Source organism: Peromyscus californicus, unplaced genomic scaffold (genome assembly GCF_007827085.1).
Source record: "Peromyscus californicus insignis strain IS unplaced genomic scaffold, ASM782708v3 Scaffold_13__1_contigs__length_99412109, whole genome shotgun sequence".
NCBI classification, from domain to species: domain Eukaryota; kingdom Metazoa; phylum Chordata; class Mammalia; order Rodentia; family Cricetidae; genus Peromyscus; species Peromyscus californicus.
Window position 1 is genome coordinate 33291145 of NW_026294424.1, and position 15142 is coordinate 33306286.

Genomic DNA, 15142 nt, shown 5'->3' on the forward strand with positions numbered 1-15142 from the left:
TCTTTTACAGAATAAAGCCACAACAGGAAAGAATAAAGTTTTCTGAATATTTGGCCTCTACTGCCCAAGAACTTTCCTTGCTTCTACCAGTCTTATTGGTTCTTTCCTGGAGACTCAGCTTCCCATTTACATACCTTATCTTGTGAAGGCCCGTGGGACAGAGGAACAGAAGCCAATCAATGGGATATTTGTCCTCAAGGATGGAGCTGCCCAGTTCCCTTTTTTTTTTCTATCCCTGACTACATTCTCTCTCTCTCCCGATCACACTTGCTGATGCCCAGCAGCAAAGGATAGAATGTTGTAACCAGTATAAATAATTAAAATACAGTGGTGAAACTCACCACACTATTTTAAAACATTAACTGATAAGTGATAATAAAGGTGGAAGTGCAAAAGGTAACATTGTTGTAGAACTATGAAACTTACTCTCTTCCAAACATACACATACAAGCGAAGAGAAGTTTCTTCACAAACATCTTCAAACAGAAGAGCTCATTTTCCAGCTACAGTCATGTAAAATATTCTATGAAAGTGAAAACAACAGTTCACAAGGTCTCATAGCCTTGATTCACATATTCTCTAAGTGTGGACTTCCATTCCTGCATGGTATCCCATTTTCAGAATGCATTTAATAGGCAATATGGCAGAGTTACAGAAATACTTTCAAAGCATGTGCACTCATAATGTACAAATAACTGTGTTGCAAATTAGCTGAATTATTCATGGAGGTGCAGTGCCAAACAGCATTATCTAGACCTGAATTCCTAACAGGTTGAGTTCATTTTTCAAAAACAAAATTTGACAGTTCTTTACGATGCCTGAGTGCACACACCACATCCAAGTTTATATAATGTTGAAGCTATTGCAGGAAAAATGAAATACTCAGTCAGCCAACCCCCATGCTTCTGTATTAAGGCCAAACACAACTAGATGAAGACTTTGGACAGAAGTATTCAGTTGATTGACTAAAATGTTAAGGTGTAAACTAGAAAATAAGACTCATTTTAGACAGTTTTATAGAAGTCAAGTAAAAAAATTTTGGTTTGATGTGTAATAAAGAAAGGTCCAGCAAAGATAAATAATATACTTAGCCAACTCACATTCTCAATGGCCCGAAGGAACCAGGGAAAGCCAGGGAAGAAGGAAGGTCAGTGTCCTTAACTAAACAGATTAACACATTCTATTTTCTGTCTCCTTCAAACCTTTTTTAATAAAGTGAAGACCAGAAGTTAAATGTAGTTTTAATTTCAATACTTTTCAATACCATCAAAGGTATTGAAATTAAAACTAGGCTATTATTTAGCAAAGTCTCATAAATTATTTGCAACATATGTTTCCTCTGCCTCAAGAAGAACATGTAGAGAAAGCTGCATTTGGTCGGTTGCTGCTGAACACAGTGGGCCCCACTTCTCACCCTGAGTTTTTTTGCATGACATGTAAGAAAGGTTCACACTCACCTGGGCCTAATACCTTCCTTCTTGACTCACTCTGGGATTAAGGGGTCACAGGACACAGTATAGGTGTTCTAGATGAGTCTCTGACTTGAACTCAAGTGTGGTTCTTGCCTTTGATGATGGCTTCCAGTAATCGCTCCCTGTCTTGTCCTGTCTTGTATGTCCTTGCTAACCCTCTTCAAGAAAAGATCTCCATTTTTCTGCCTAGGAACTTGAGCAGACCTTGTGGCTTGTTTGGCATAATGCCAGATTTAATTCTAGTCCATAACAGGCCTAGGAGCATTTGCTTTTAGTATCTTGAGTGCCAGTGACTAGGCTCCAAAGAAGCAAGTCAAGAACGCTGATGCAGAGCCAGGCCATCACTGTGCTCCTGGGTAAAGTCTGGAGGTTCCTGCATCCCTAAGCCTGCAACAGAAGCTGAAACATGGATGATCTCATAAGCTGAGCAATGTCAGCAAACTCTACAAAGAATCATGGGAAATAATAGATTGCTGATATTTTAATCCACTAAGTTTTATATTTTTCATGCAATAGATAATTAAAACACAAACATCCAGGAGCATGAAAATAACACATGGGTGAAAACTGTGGTTATCACTACATGTAATTTTTATTTTAAAACTTTTCATTCAAAATTAAAATGCGGTAAGAAAAACAGAACCAGGGATTACCATAAATTTGTGGTAAGTATTTTGAAGTTGTTGTCTCCTGAAAGCTAGGATGCTCTCCTAGGTAGTAAAGATTTAGGTAGGACTGTTTGGAGGGTAGGGGAGTGTATGGTGAATAGAAATAAAGAACTGAGCCCAACAAAGCAGTCACAGGTATGTTAGAATTTTGGGCTTGTTATACTACAAAAAAAATCTCAATCACTATAAATATAAATATGTTTATATAAATCAATATAAACTTTCTGTTGCCTCACACTAAAAAGTTACTAGCCCAGGTGTTAAGCCTGTGGTATGTACCTCTTAGAATGTGAGTGAAAGTAATAAAAGCATGACCACCTCTGCATACAATAATATAGGATTCATAAAAAATAGAATCTTACATTCTTATATCTTGTTTCTCTTGGCCAATTCTAATGGAAAACTCTCAAGACATCCCTGTTGTCTTGAGAGGGTTGGATTTGTCATATAAGGAAATAAAAAGAATTTTGTACACAGAAGTGTATTTTTCTTATGTCCAACCTTATTTTTCCCTTGTATGCAACATATACAAAGAACTCAATAACTAAACATAAAGAAAATGAACAGTCTGATCAAAACGTGAATCATGTAATTGAACACAGACCTACCAAGTGAAGAAATATAAATGCAAATTAAAATTGCTTTGAAATTCTATCTCAGGCCCATCAGTTTGGCTCTCAAGGGAACAAACAACAATAAATGCTGACATGATTTTGAGGAAAAAAGAATGCTCATCTACCATTAGAAAGAGTACAAATAGGTGCAGCCACTATAGAAATCAGTGATGAGGTTTCTCAGAAAGCTGGGACTAGAACTGCCATATGACCCAGCTATTCCCTTCATGGCCATATGGATGCTTGTGTAACCCATCTTCATTGCTGATCTACTTAAAATAACTATGAAATGAAATCATCCTGGCTGTCTATCAAATGAATGAAAAGTAGATGGGTAGTACATACACACAGTGGAGTTTTATTCAGCTATAAAGAAAAATGAAATTGTGAAATTTGTAGGAAAATGGATGGAGTCAAAAATATTACACTAAGTGAGGTAACCTAGATTCAGAAAGACAAATTCTACAAAGTCTCCCTCACATGTGGAATTTTAGATTTGTGTGTTTAATTTGTCTATAGATGCTAGCAATAAAGAAATGGCTCATAAGAAGGGGAGGAAACAGCTTTAAGACAGGGAAGGGATAGTAAGTTCTGTGAAAAAAGAGGGTGGGATCCTGAAGGTTAATGTTTTCAACAGAAATTGGGGGAGGGAAGGGGGAGGGGAAATTAAAGTTTAGGGATTTGCTGACCAAGTCTAAGGATGCCTGAAAACCATGATATAGATACATTATACTGCATTTATTAAAGGTGTTTTAATTATTAGTGAAACTAGTTAATTGCATAACAAAAGAAGGGGCCTCTGAGCACTGCTGAACAATGCTGTCCCCAGAAGGCATGACTTTTCAAACAAAACTGTCAGTGCAAGTTATGGACATTCTCTATGAGTTATTGGTCAGGGAGGCCCCAGAGACTCCCTAAACAACACTGGATATTGTCATTGCTCCTAGATGTTTACCATAAGTAGACAGCAAGACCCTATTTGATGAAGATACAATATATTTTGGGAATAGGACAGAAAAATCAAACTGTTACTAACCTAAAAACATCCTTTTCCTAGCTTTCATAGCACAAGGAGGTACTATTCAGAGCAGAGGGGAAGAAAAATCAGTTGTGATATTATCCAGTAGTGAACCATCAATGCTAACATACTGACCCGCTAGACAAGATGTGCCCACTGGTACCATAACTGAAAGTTGTGTGAAGTCTATGAGGGTAACCAGCTACTTTATGATTGGATTTGAAGCCTGATCCACAGGATGGAATTCAAGCCTTTTATTGTAATCCTGGTCAAAGTCCATGGCCCAGGAAGTCATAGGCCCTGGTAGTGGTCAGGGAAGATATAATGTTGATAGGACATATCTGTTGGGCTGATGAGCTTGCAGCAGCTATGGTCACCTGCACAAGGCTTGTGCGAGATCAAGACAAGATCAGCAGACATTCTAGCAGAGAGCACTAACTGAACTCAATGAGATACAAATGGTGGGGGGGACATGTTGGGAGGTGTCTCGAGGAAGTAGGAGAAATAAAATCAATATATATTACATATCTGTATGAACTGGTCAATGAATAAAATATATACCCTAAAAATTAAAATTAAAAAATGTGTACTTGAATTCAGAACATCCATACTTCCCAATTTTATAATGATCTTATTACTGGCATGGGGAACTGTTTATATTCTAGGTAACATAGGCCCTTTATGAACATTTAGAATGCAGCCTACCATATACATAAGAAGTGGGCATAGAATACTATGGAAACTATGGAATTTAGCCTGAAAATGGGCCAAAATTTTCCCAGAGGTAGAGATTTTTGCTCTGTCTTAAGAGCAGCTTTGTAATTGGAGAATGGAAAATAGAAAACAGATAAGCCACTGTAGAGGGAGAGACATTGAAAAGGTAAGCTCTCTGCAGACTCGAAAGTGAGTCTATATGCCTCACATGTAAAATGAGATCAGGCCAGTTAGGACCAGATCATAAGGGATTGCATGGCTCCAAAGAATGAAATGCCACACAAAAGGGCTTACAGTTTATGAGAAAAGCAATGGAGACACCAGCTATCTGTTTCTTATAGTCAAACAAAACAAGGTAGCCAACAGCAACAGAAGCACATTCTCTTCCATTGCACAGAAACATTCTGCAGGACACTGTTAGCAAATGAAGTCTCAACATAGTTTGAAAGATGGATCTCATGCAAAAAATTTTTCTAACCAAAAGAAAAGGTTAGATATCCACAGCAGAAGAAACAACGGAAAATTCATAAATCTGTGTAAAGTAAACAGCATAAGAATGAATCAAAGAAAAATTGAAAAATGGATATGGTGAAATAGGTAAGATTTATAGTTGTATGCCATTGCATTTAGAAAGAGGACAAGCTGAAATTATACACAATATATATAAATGTGTATATATAAAAATATATAGACACACACACACCAAAAACAAAAACAAAAAACCCACAAATGGACTTAGTAAGCTGTATTTTTATATATTTGTGTACATACACACGCATTTTCTGTGTATGTGTAAAATAATAATCAGAGAAAAAGAAGCTATCAACTTGAGAATCAGGGGGTATATGGGAGTGGTTCAAGGAAGGATAGTGGGAGAGGATAGAAGAAAAAAATGCTTTAAACATTAAATAGGAATGATTTCAAATAAATAACCTAAATAATAAATAAATTGGAAGATAAAAGAGAATATAAAATAATGGTTATATCACAGATAAATTACATAAAAAATGAAAACGTGAAAAATATCAATAAAACTAATAATTCATTATTTAAGAAAATCAATAAGACTAACAAACTTTTGTTAAACAGACTAAGAAAAAAAAAAGAAGGAATGGGGCTGGGGAGATGGCTCAAAGGGTAAAATGTTTGCAATGGAAGCATTATGTTCTGGGTTCAGGTCCTCAGCATTTACAAGGAAAAAGCCAGGTGAAGCAGTGTGAACCTGAAACCTCAGCATGGTGTCCAAACATGTGTGGATCTCACAGACTTGCAGGCCAGTCTACTCCAGGTTCAGGAGATCCTGACTCAAAAGATAAGGTGGATAATGAGAGAAGAAAGCACCCAATGTGGATCTTTGTCCTCCACACACCACACAAAGTCCAGCATGCCCACATACACACATACACACTCACAGAGATCAGTGGGAAAGAGGAAGCAAGAGGAGGAGGATGAGTGGGAGTAGGAGGAAGGAAGGAAGAAAAATGATACAAATTATGAAATCTAGAAGTAAAAGTTGAGGCATAACTACCAATGGTGCAAAATCAATTAATATGAACAACTATATCCCAATACATTATTTTGTTTGGGATTTTTTTACACAATATTTCACTATCTAGCTCAGACTAGCTTGAAATTATTCATGCTTCAGCATCCCAAGGATTTGGATAATATGCCCAGCCAACAATTGTGATTACCTAGATAAAATGGACAAATTAATTGAGACACAAAAGCTATCAAGACTGAGTAATGGAATAGAAATCCGGATTACACCCATGACTAGGAAGGAAACTTAACTATTCCTTATCCCAGAAAGTAAAGCCCTGGACATGGTGGTGACCCACGTTAATTCAACCAAGCATTTAATGAAAAGCTAATAACAATTTATTCGAAATTTTTTCAAAAGTTAAAGAGGAAAGGACACTCCATAATTCTAGGCTAGAAATTCAGCATGAACTTGGTGCCAAAATCAAAGTATGAAAAGCAAATAGCAAGGTGACATCTTTTATGAATATTTATGTGAAAATTCTCAACAAAAAATAATGCAGCTTATTAAAATGACTATATATCATCACCAATTGACATACATTCTTGTAATGTAGGAATAGCACAGCACATGAAAATTGGTCAATGAAGTACAGCATATGAACAGAATTGGGGTGTGTGTGGAAATAATCATTTCAACTGACATGAGAAAAGCACTTGAGAAACCAATACTCCTTCATGATAAAAATGTTCAACACATAGCAACAGAAAGAAAACATTTCCACATAACAAAAGCCCATCCTGGAAATTTCTGTGGCACACTTATTCTCAATGGGGAATGCTTGCTAAAAGACTTCCTTTTAAGAAATAAAGGTTTATTATTTATTTATTTATTTATTTATTTATTTATTTATTTATTTATTTATTTATTTATTTATTTATTGTGTATACAGTATTCTGCCTGCAAGCCAGAAGAGGGCGCCAGATCTCATTATAGATGGTTGTGAGCCACCATGTGGTTGCTGGGAATTGAACTCAGGACCTCTGGAAGAGCAGCCAGTGCTCTTAACCTCTGAGCCATCTCTCCAGCCCCCCGAATGGGTGAGACAGTTGATTGGCTTGATCTGTTTGGGAGGCATCCAGGCAGTGGGACCAGATCTTGTGCTCATTGCATGAGTTGGCTGTTTGAAACCTGGGGCCTATGCAGGATTGTTTGGCTCGGCCTGGGAGGAGGGGACTAGACCTACCTGGACTGAGTCTACCAGGTTGACCTCAGTCTGTGGGGAAGGCTTTGCCCTGGAGGAGATGGGAATGGGGGGGGGGGGGCGTTGGGGGAAAGGTGAGGGGGACGGGAGGGGGGAGAACAAGGGAATCCGTGACCGATATGTAGAACTGAATTGTATTGCAAAATAAATTAAAATAAATTAAAAAAAAAAAAATTTTATACCTTGCTCCTTTCCCTCCATTTGACCAATAAATTTTTAGAATGATAAAAAAAAAAAAAAGAAATAAAGGAAGATGCCCATTTTTACCACATACATTCATCATACTACAGGAAGCTCTAGTCAGAGCTGTCAGAGAAGGGGAAAATGCATACAAATTGGAAAGGAAAAAGTAAAATTAACTCTGTTCACTGAAGATGTGATCATATATGTAGAAAGTCCCAAATAATCTACAAAATATTGGCTAGAATTAATAAGTCCAAAAGTAACAAAATACAAAATTAATATACAGAAAACAGTTATATTTCTACATGAAAAGAACAACATACAATCTGAGGATGAAATTTTAAAAATACTATTAAAATATTATTAAAAACTTAGGGGTTAGTCATGGATAATTCAATAAAATCTGTAAAGCAAATGAAAAGATGGATTTTGTAGTTGAAATATTTAATATGTTTTGTTTTTTAGTTATTTCTCTTATTTTACATAATTATATCATTTACAATTTTCCTTTCCAAAGTCAAAACCCTCTCATATACCCTTCCTTTCTGTCTTTCAAATTCATGAGCACTTTTTTCAGTAATTGTTGTTATACACATATATTTATATGTATATACATATATATTCCTATATATAATCTGCTCAATCTTTATAATGACTATTTCTCCTCCTTTCAGCATTCTTTAGTGCCTGTAGTTTTTAGGAGATAATCAAGAGTATTCTAATTAGACTTAAGACCCACTCAAGAAGAGATCATGCCTGGTACTGGAAACCTAGCCCACTATCACAATGTAGCATTTCTAAAAGAAACCATATGCAGTGTACCTCAGAAGTTCCATTTCAGTGGAAGTACTAAAAAGAAAGAATTGAGCTTGAATTTGTGCATTTGTGTCCATAGCACTGTTCACAATGGCCAAAAGCAGTATACATGCCTACACACGCACCGCAATATCACAAGCTGGCTAGAAGAATAATGAAGAGAAAGAAAGCTTGGATCATGGTTCAGTTAGTAAGAGCCCTTGCTGTGCATGCACGAGGACCAGAGTTCCACTGCCAGCACCTCCCTAAAGAAATCCAAGAATAGTCAACCCAATCAAGGTAGTCTATGGCCCCAGTGCTGGGAGTAACAGAGACGGAGCAGAGGAAAAGCCCCAGGGCTTGATCATCAGTCAGTCTACCTGCACAGATGAGCTCCAGGTTCATTGAGAGATACTGTCTCAAGGAAAGAAAACAGAATAAAATAGCAGGACACCAATGTTCTCATCTAGCCTCAGAGGTGCGCGTGTGCACATACACATACCAGAACATCAACATAAACACCAGAATATCAACACTACATAGACACACACCAACAAAGAGTATACTGAAGACAAATACATTTATCAAGGTTCTGGAAGCTGGTAAATGCAAATGAGAGCAGGCTTAGTGGGGAGGGTTTGCTTGTTGAGACTAAGATGGAGTTTGATTGCTGCATCCTCTAAGGGAAAAAATGCTGACACTTGACAGTAAAAGGCAGAAGGGGAAAGCAAGGGCAAACTCTCCCTACCAAGAACTTCAGCTGGGAAAATAATCCCTCTCACAAGAAAATAGCCCTCTAGACCCACCCATCTATTAAATGTCCCACTTTTTAATACTATCACACTGACAACACCTGAACTCTGAAGAAAACACATTCACACTGATCACTGATGGCCTTTGACACATTATGTAAGTAAAACAAGCTAGTCAATGAATGCTAGATGTTATATAACTAGATGAAATGTCTAGAATACTCAGATTCACAGGGCCAGGAAGTTCAGTAGTATTTTTAGTAGCAGAGGAAGGGAGATATAGTGTAGTCAGAAGTTTTCCTATCTCCTGCCCAGTCCCACAGCCTCTTGGACCCAAGTAAACACACAGAAGCTTATATTACTTGTAAACTGTATGGCCTAATGGCTCAGACTTCTCACTAGCTACCTCTTACAACTTAACTGAGCCCATTTGCTATGGGATGTTCTGTATGGCAAATGTGTTGCTGATTAGTCAATAAATAAAACACTGATTGGCCATTGGCTAGGCAGGAAGTGTAGGCGGGACAAGGAGGAGAATAAAGCTGGGAAGTGGAAGGCTGAGTCAGAGAGACACTGCCAGCCGCCATGATGAGAAACAGCATGTGAAGATGCCGGTAAGCCATGAGCCACGTGGCAAGGTATAGATTTATGGAAATGGATTAATTTAAGCTGTAAGAACAGTTAGCAAGAAGCCTGCCACGGCCATACAGTTTGTAACCAATATAAGTCTCCGTGTTTACTTGGTCGGGTCTGAGCGTCTGTGGGACTGGCAGGTGAGAGAGATTTGTCCTGACTGTGGGCCAGGCAGAAAAACTCTAGCTACACCCATTTCTATGAATCTATGCATTGTCATATGGCTTTGTGGCTTACTGGTACTTTCACATCTTGCTTCTCCTGGTGACAGCTCACAGCATCTGCTCCATTCTCCTTTCTTCTCTCTCTCCAGTTCAAATGTACTGCCTAACCTTATTCTGCCTCACCATTGGCCAAACAGCTTTATGTATCAACCAATCAGAGCAACACATATTCACAGTGTACAGAAAGACATCCCACAGCAATATAGAATTGTTTACTGAGGACGGAATTTAAGTCTTATAATGAGAAGAGTTATGGAGGTGGAATTACACAAGCTGAGAAAACTTAATACTAACCATATATTGAAAATGGATAAGGTCTATATGTTATGTGTATTTTACCACAAAACTGTTATTTATAAATGAGGTAGAGAAGATTTAATCAAATAAGGGTATAATGTTTTCTGTATTTTAGAAAAATAAATCAGCAACATAGACACAAGATAGAAAAAGGAAATAAAATAGAAACTCTTGAGTGAAGGCATGAAGGAAAATAATACTTCAGTTGGAGGATATAGTACACTGCTGTGGGATGTTCTGTATGGCAAATGTGTTGCTAATTAGTCAATAAATAAAGCACTGATTGGCCATTGGCTAGGCAGGAAGTGTAGGCGGGACAAGGAGGAGAATAAAGCTGGGAAGTGGAAGGCTGAGTCAGAGAGACACTGCCAGCCGCCATGATGAGAGACAGCATGTGAAGATGCCGGTAAGCCACGAGCCATGTGGCAAGGTATAGATTAATGGAGATGGATTAATTTAAGCTGAAAGAACAGTTAGCAAGAAGCCTGCCATGGCCATACAGTTTGAAACCAATACAAGTCTCTGTGTTTACTTGGTCAGGTCTGACGGCTGTGGGACTGGCAGGTGAGAGAGATTTGCCCTGACTGTGGGCCAGGCAGGAAAACTCTACCTACAAATGGCGTCCAACGTGGTGGCAAGAGTTTCCACCTAAAAACCTGAGAAAAGATTCTAAAACAGAGCTAAAAACAGTTCCTAATTGTCTCTCTCAAATGAGTGGCAGCTGCTGGTTTGAGCTACTGGTGGGTTCCTAGCGTGCGTGCTCGACCTGCCTATGGCGGGAATGAGGCCTTTGCAAGTGGCACTTTGAGCTGCATAGTGGATTTAGCCTTTGCTGGTGCAGAGCAAAAGGGGAGGTTTCTGGGCTACACGCTGCTTGGCTAAAAGCATAGACCCCGATAGCTCCCAGAGCTGGCGGTAAACCATGGCCATGTTGGGAAGCTGAGGTGGGTGGATCCAGCAGCCACAGCTGCTGCAGTTTAAGGCAATAGATTCACAATAAGACAGATTCAGATGTAATAGTTTACAATGTGTGTAAAAGATACGTAGGCTTGAAAGAGACAAAAAAGATGATATATAGAGTTATAGAAATAAATACATAGTTTTAAAAAATAAAGTCTTTAAAGAGACAGTAAAGGTAGTATAAAAAATAAGCCACGTAAAAATGGATATTACACAGAGAATCTGCATTGTGTTGTCTTTGGGACTTTTAACTGCAGAAAAATATTTGATTGTAAAAGCTGTTGAGTTATGCCAAAATGTATATTTTAAAGGTGCCTTGACTTCAAAATTTGGATATAAGGATATGTTACTTTGGAAAGGAGACTCTGCTTTTGTTCCCACAGAAAGCCAAAGGCTATGGATTTGTTCCAGATTAAGATACATCAGGTTTGACCAGCCAAGACCCCCTGAAAGGTCTCCGATGACACCATGGCCCAGATGATCCAACATCCAGAATGGTTTGAAGGCAACTGGCTCAGACGATACACCCTCATGGACTTTTCCATGATCCTAAAATTTTCTTTGTATCCCCATAAGATACAGCGCCCCCCTCCAGCAGGAAGTAGTAAGAGAAGCTACGCCCAAATTCCCAAATTATATGTAATTTTATTTTGTTAAGGTTAAAACCTTCCTTTTTGAAAAAAAAAGGGGGGGGAAGTGCTGTGGGATGTTCTGTATGGCAAATGTGTTGCTAATTAGTCAATAAATAAAGCACTGATTGGCCATTGGCTAGGCAGGAAGTGTAGGCGGGACAAGGAGGAGAATAAAGCTGGGAAGTGGAAGGCTGAGTCAGAGAGACACTGCCAGCCGCCATGATGAGAGACAGCATGTGAAGATGCCGGTAAGCCACGAGCCATGTGGCAAGGTATAGATTAATGGAGATGGATTAATTTAAGCTGAAAGAACAGTTAGCAAGAAGCCTGCCATGGCCATACAGTTTGAAACCAATACAAGTCTCTGTGTTTACTTGGTCGGGTCTGACGGCTGTGGGACTGGCAGGTGAGAGAGATTTGTCCTGACTGTGGGCCAGGCAGGAAAACTCTAGCTACAGTACACTCCATAAATCCTAGACAGAGACAAGCAGCGAGAGCTTGTGAACAATGTGAGAGGTGACCCAGAAGAGAGATAGACAGCTGCAGGATGTTTCCTGACAATCAAATTGAAAGTAGCCACATGACTAATAAAACAAAATAAGAAACAGCAGGCAAGGATGTAGAACCAGTCTGTTAAAGGAGCTGAAGGGAAACTTTCACAGGAAATTATCCCGTAGTTGTTCCTTGCAGGCATGATTTCTTGGACTAAATGCCCATGCTCCTATAAATTCAAATACTGAATGTCACTCCTGGCATGGTGATGGCAGGAGTGGGCTTTGGGAAGGTGATTAGATCATAGAGCTGGAGTCCAAATAATATGACACCTGCTCTCTCTCTCTCTCTCTCTCTCTCTCTCTCTCTTTCACCAACATATAATGATAAATCAGTATAGAAAATATAAACAAACCAAGCAAAATCCCAACAGTATACTAGTCTTAGTTAGGGTTTCTATTGCTGCTACAAAACACCATGACCAAAAAACAAGTTGCTGTGGAGAAAAGGGTTTATTGACTTATACTTCCAGATCATAGTCCATTATTGGAGGAAGTCAGAAAAGGAACTCAAGCAGGGCTGGAACCTAGAGGCAAGAGCTGATGCAGAGGCCATGGAGCGGAGATGCTTGCTGGCTTACTTCCTAGTAAGGCTTGTTCAACCTGTTTTCATATAACCCAAATCTACCAGACCAGGGATTGTGGTGATATTGTTTCCCCCAATATATTGTGCACCTTAATAAACTTATCTGGGGTCAGAGAACAGAACAGCCACTAGATAGACATACAGGCCAGAAAATGGTGGCACACACACACCTTTAATCCTAGCATTCCGGGGGCAGAGATCCATTCGGATCTCTGTGAGTTCAAAGCCACACTGGAAACAGTCGGGCATGGTGACACACACATTTAATCCCAGGAAGTGATGGCAGGAAGCAGAAAGGTATATAAGGCATGAGGACCAGAACCTAGATCTTGTTAAGATTTTAGGCTTTTAGCAGCTGTTCAGCTGAGATAATTTGGATGAAGACTCAGAGGCTTCCAGTTTGAGAAAACAAGATTAGCTGAGGAATTGGCAAGGTGAGGTTAGCTGTAGCTTGTTCTGTTTCTCTAATCTTTCAGTGTTCACCCCAATATCTGGCTCCTGTGTTTTTTATTAGTAAGACCCTTTAAAATTTGTGTTACAAGGGATGGCACTAACAATGTGTTGGGCCCTCCCCCATTGATCACTAATTAAGAAAACTCCTTACAGATGGGTTCCGTGGAGGCATTTCTTCAACTGAGGCTCCCTCCTCTATGATGACTCTATATAGTGTCAAGCTGACACACAAAACCAGCCAGTACAATATTGTATCCATAACCACTTGATCTTGGACCTCCAGGCTACACAACTATAAGATATGAGGCTAAGTCTATGAAAACATGCTATAGAAACCTGGGTTGATAAAGACAGTCTCGTGTTCAGAAATATCTTGGGTTGAAAAGCACATACATACAGACAGACACACAGACACACAGATCATGAATGAAAATCATGAGCAGGTAACAACTAGAAGATTGGAGAAGTGATTCTAGAGGAAACCAGTGATTCACTTAATTAAGGTAGCCCTGAAGCCAAAAGGCCCATGTCATCTCAGGAACATAAATACTTCACCAAAGCTTTCTTAACATACTCACTTGAGTTAATCCTCCATTCTTATATGAAATAATAACTATAATCCTGCAGGAATTGTTATCATAATTTATATTTTAAAATGCAACTTTTACTATGTGACTGGGGTAGAGCTCAGAATTTAGGCACTCCAACTCTCTCAGCGTCCCCTGTCCTTGGATTATGGGTATGAGCCACCATTCCCAGCTGGAATTATTGTCTTTGGTGTTACTAATCTGCAAGTCATGACACTTTTAAGCTGGAAGCCTAGAAGGACAAGCCTTGTAATGTCAACTTTAAAAAGAAAATATTTAATTAACCCTGTAGATGTATATTTGTGAGTACTAGTTCAGTAATTATATAGCACACACCCTTCAAAAATTTTAATCTAGGCAATTTTCCTGCATAATTCTAGGAATTAATAGCTGTAATGTTCATTTGTTGAAAACACCCCAGTTCCTTTAGAAGGGCAGGGACTAGTAAAATATTAGCTTCATATATGATGAGTTTTTGCTTCTTGAAGGCATAGTTGTTGGGGAATTTATTTCCTGTCCTAATGGAACCTTTGATTCCTGAATTTTATGTCCACTCTATGGTGTGTCTATCTCACAGTCAACAAAGACTGTTGGTGGTGCTAAACTTGGAAAGTTGTTGAACACCATGCTGAAGGAACGATATCTCATCTGCTTCCAAGCTTACTGTGGAGCAGTTTCAGAATATTCTTTCAAATCAACCTGTGTTGAAAAGTAAGTGAATGTGTAAGACACACCCATCCCATCGTGCCAGAATCAGTTCAGATCTCAACTGATTAGGGAAGCAGCGATCATGAAGCAGGAGTTGTCTTGTCAGGTGATGGCAGTAACCAGAAATTACTACTACATTAAGGATGCTAGCACAGCATCCTAAGCAAGAACAGCCATGTAGCAAGAGTGTTAACAGTAAGGGCTAAAGGACCATAGGCCCTCCCATGGAAAGAGGGTCACCTAGCCTAAGGTGGAATTTGAGTATAGAGAGTTGTAAAGGTGAAAGATCCACCCCTCTTCTGGACTCCCCTGCTGAGCTGATGGGCCTCTGTGTGTGAGAATGTTGATATTTCACATGCCTCCCAAAGAAAACAGCACAGCCCTTTACCCTACTAACATCGTTGTAATGAAGTTACATCAACAAGATAATGCATCCTCTTCCAGATATTTTGCTTTTTAATGCTTTACATTGCTTTTTTTTTTTTTTTTAGACAGGGAGGCCTTGAACTTGTAACTCTTTTACATTTGCCTCCCAAATGTCATGAATG

The 15142-nt window shown here is 38.9% G+C and overlaps 1 long non-coding RNA gene across 1 annotated transcript in view; it reads left to right on the forward strand.

Moving 5' to 3' along the window:
• The window catches only part of LOC128108356 (uncharacterized), a 42154-nt gene extending 41754 nt beyond the window's left edge, over positions 1-400 (forward strand). Inside the window, exon 4 of the long non-coding RNA XR_008217448.1 lies at positions 11-400. This is a non-coding gene — a long non-coding RNA (uncharacterized LOC128108356). The remainder of the gene's footprint in view (positions 1-10) is intronic.
• Positions 401-15142: the final 14742 nt, after the last annotated feature.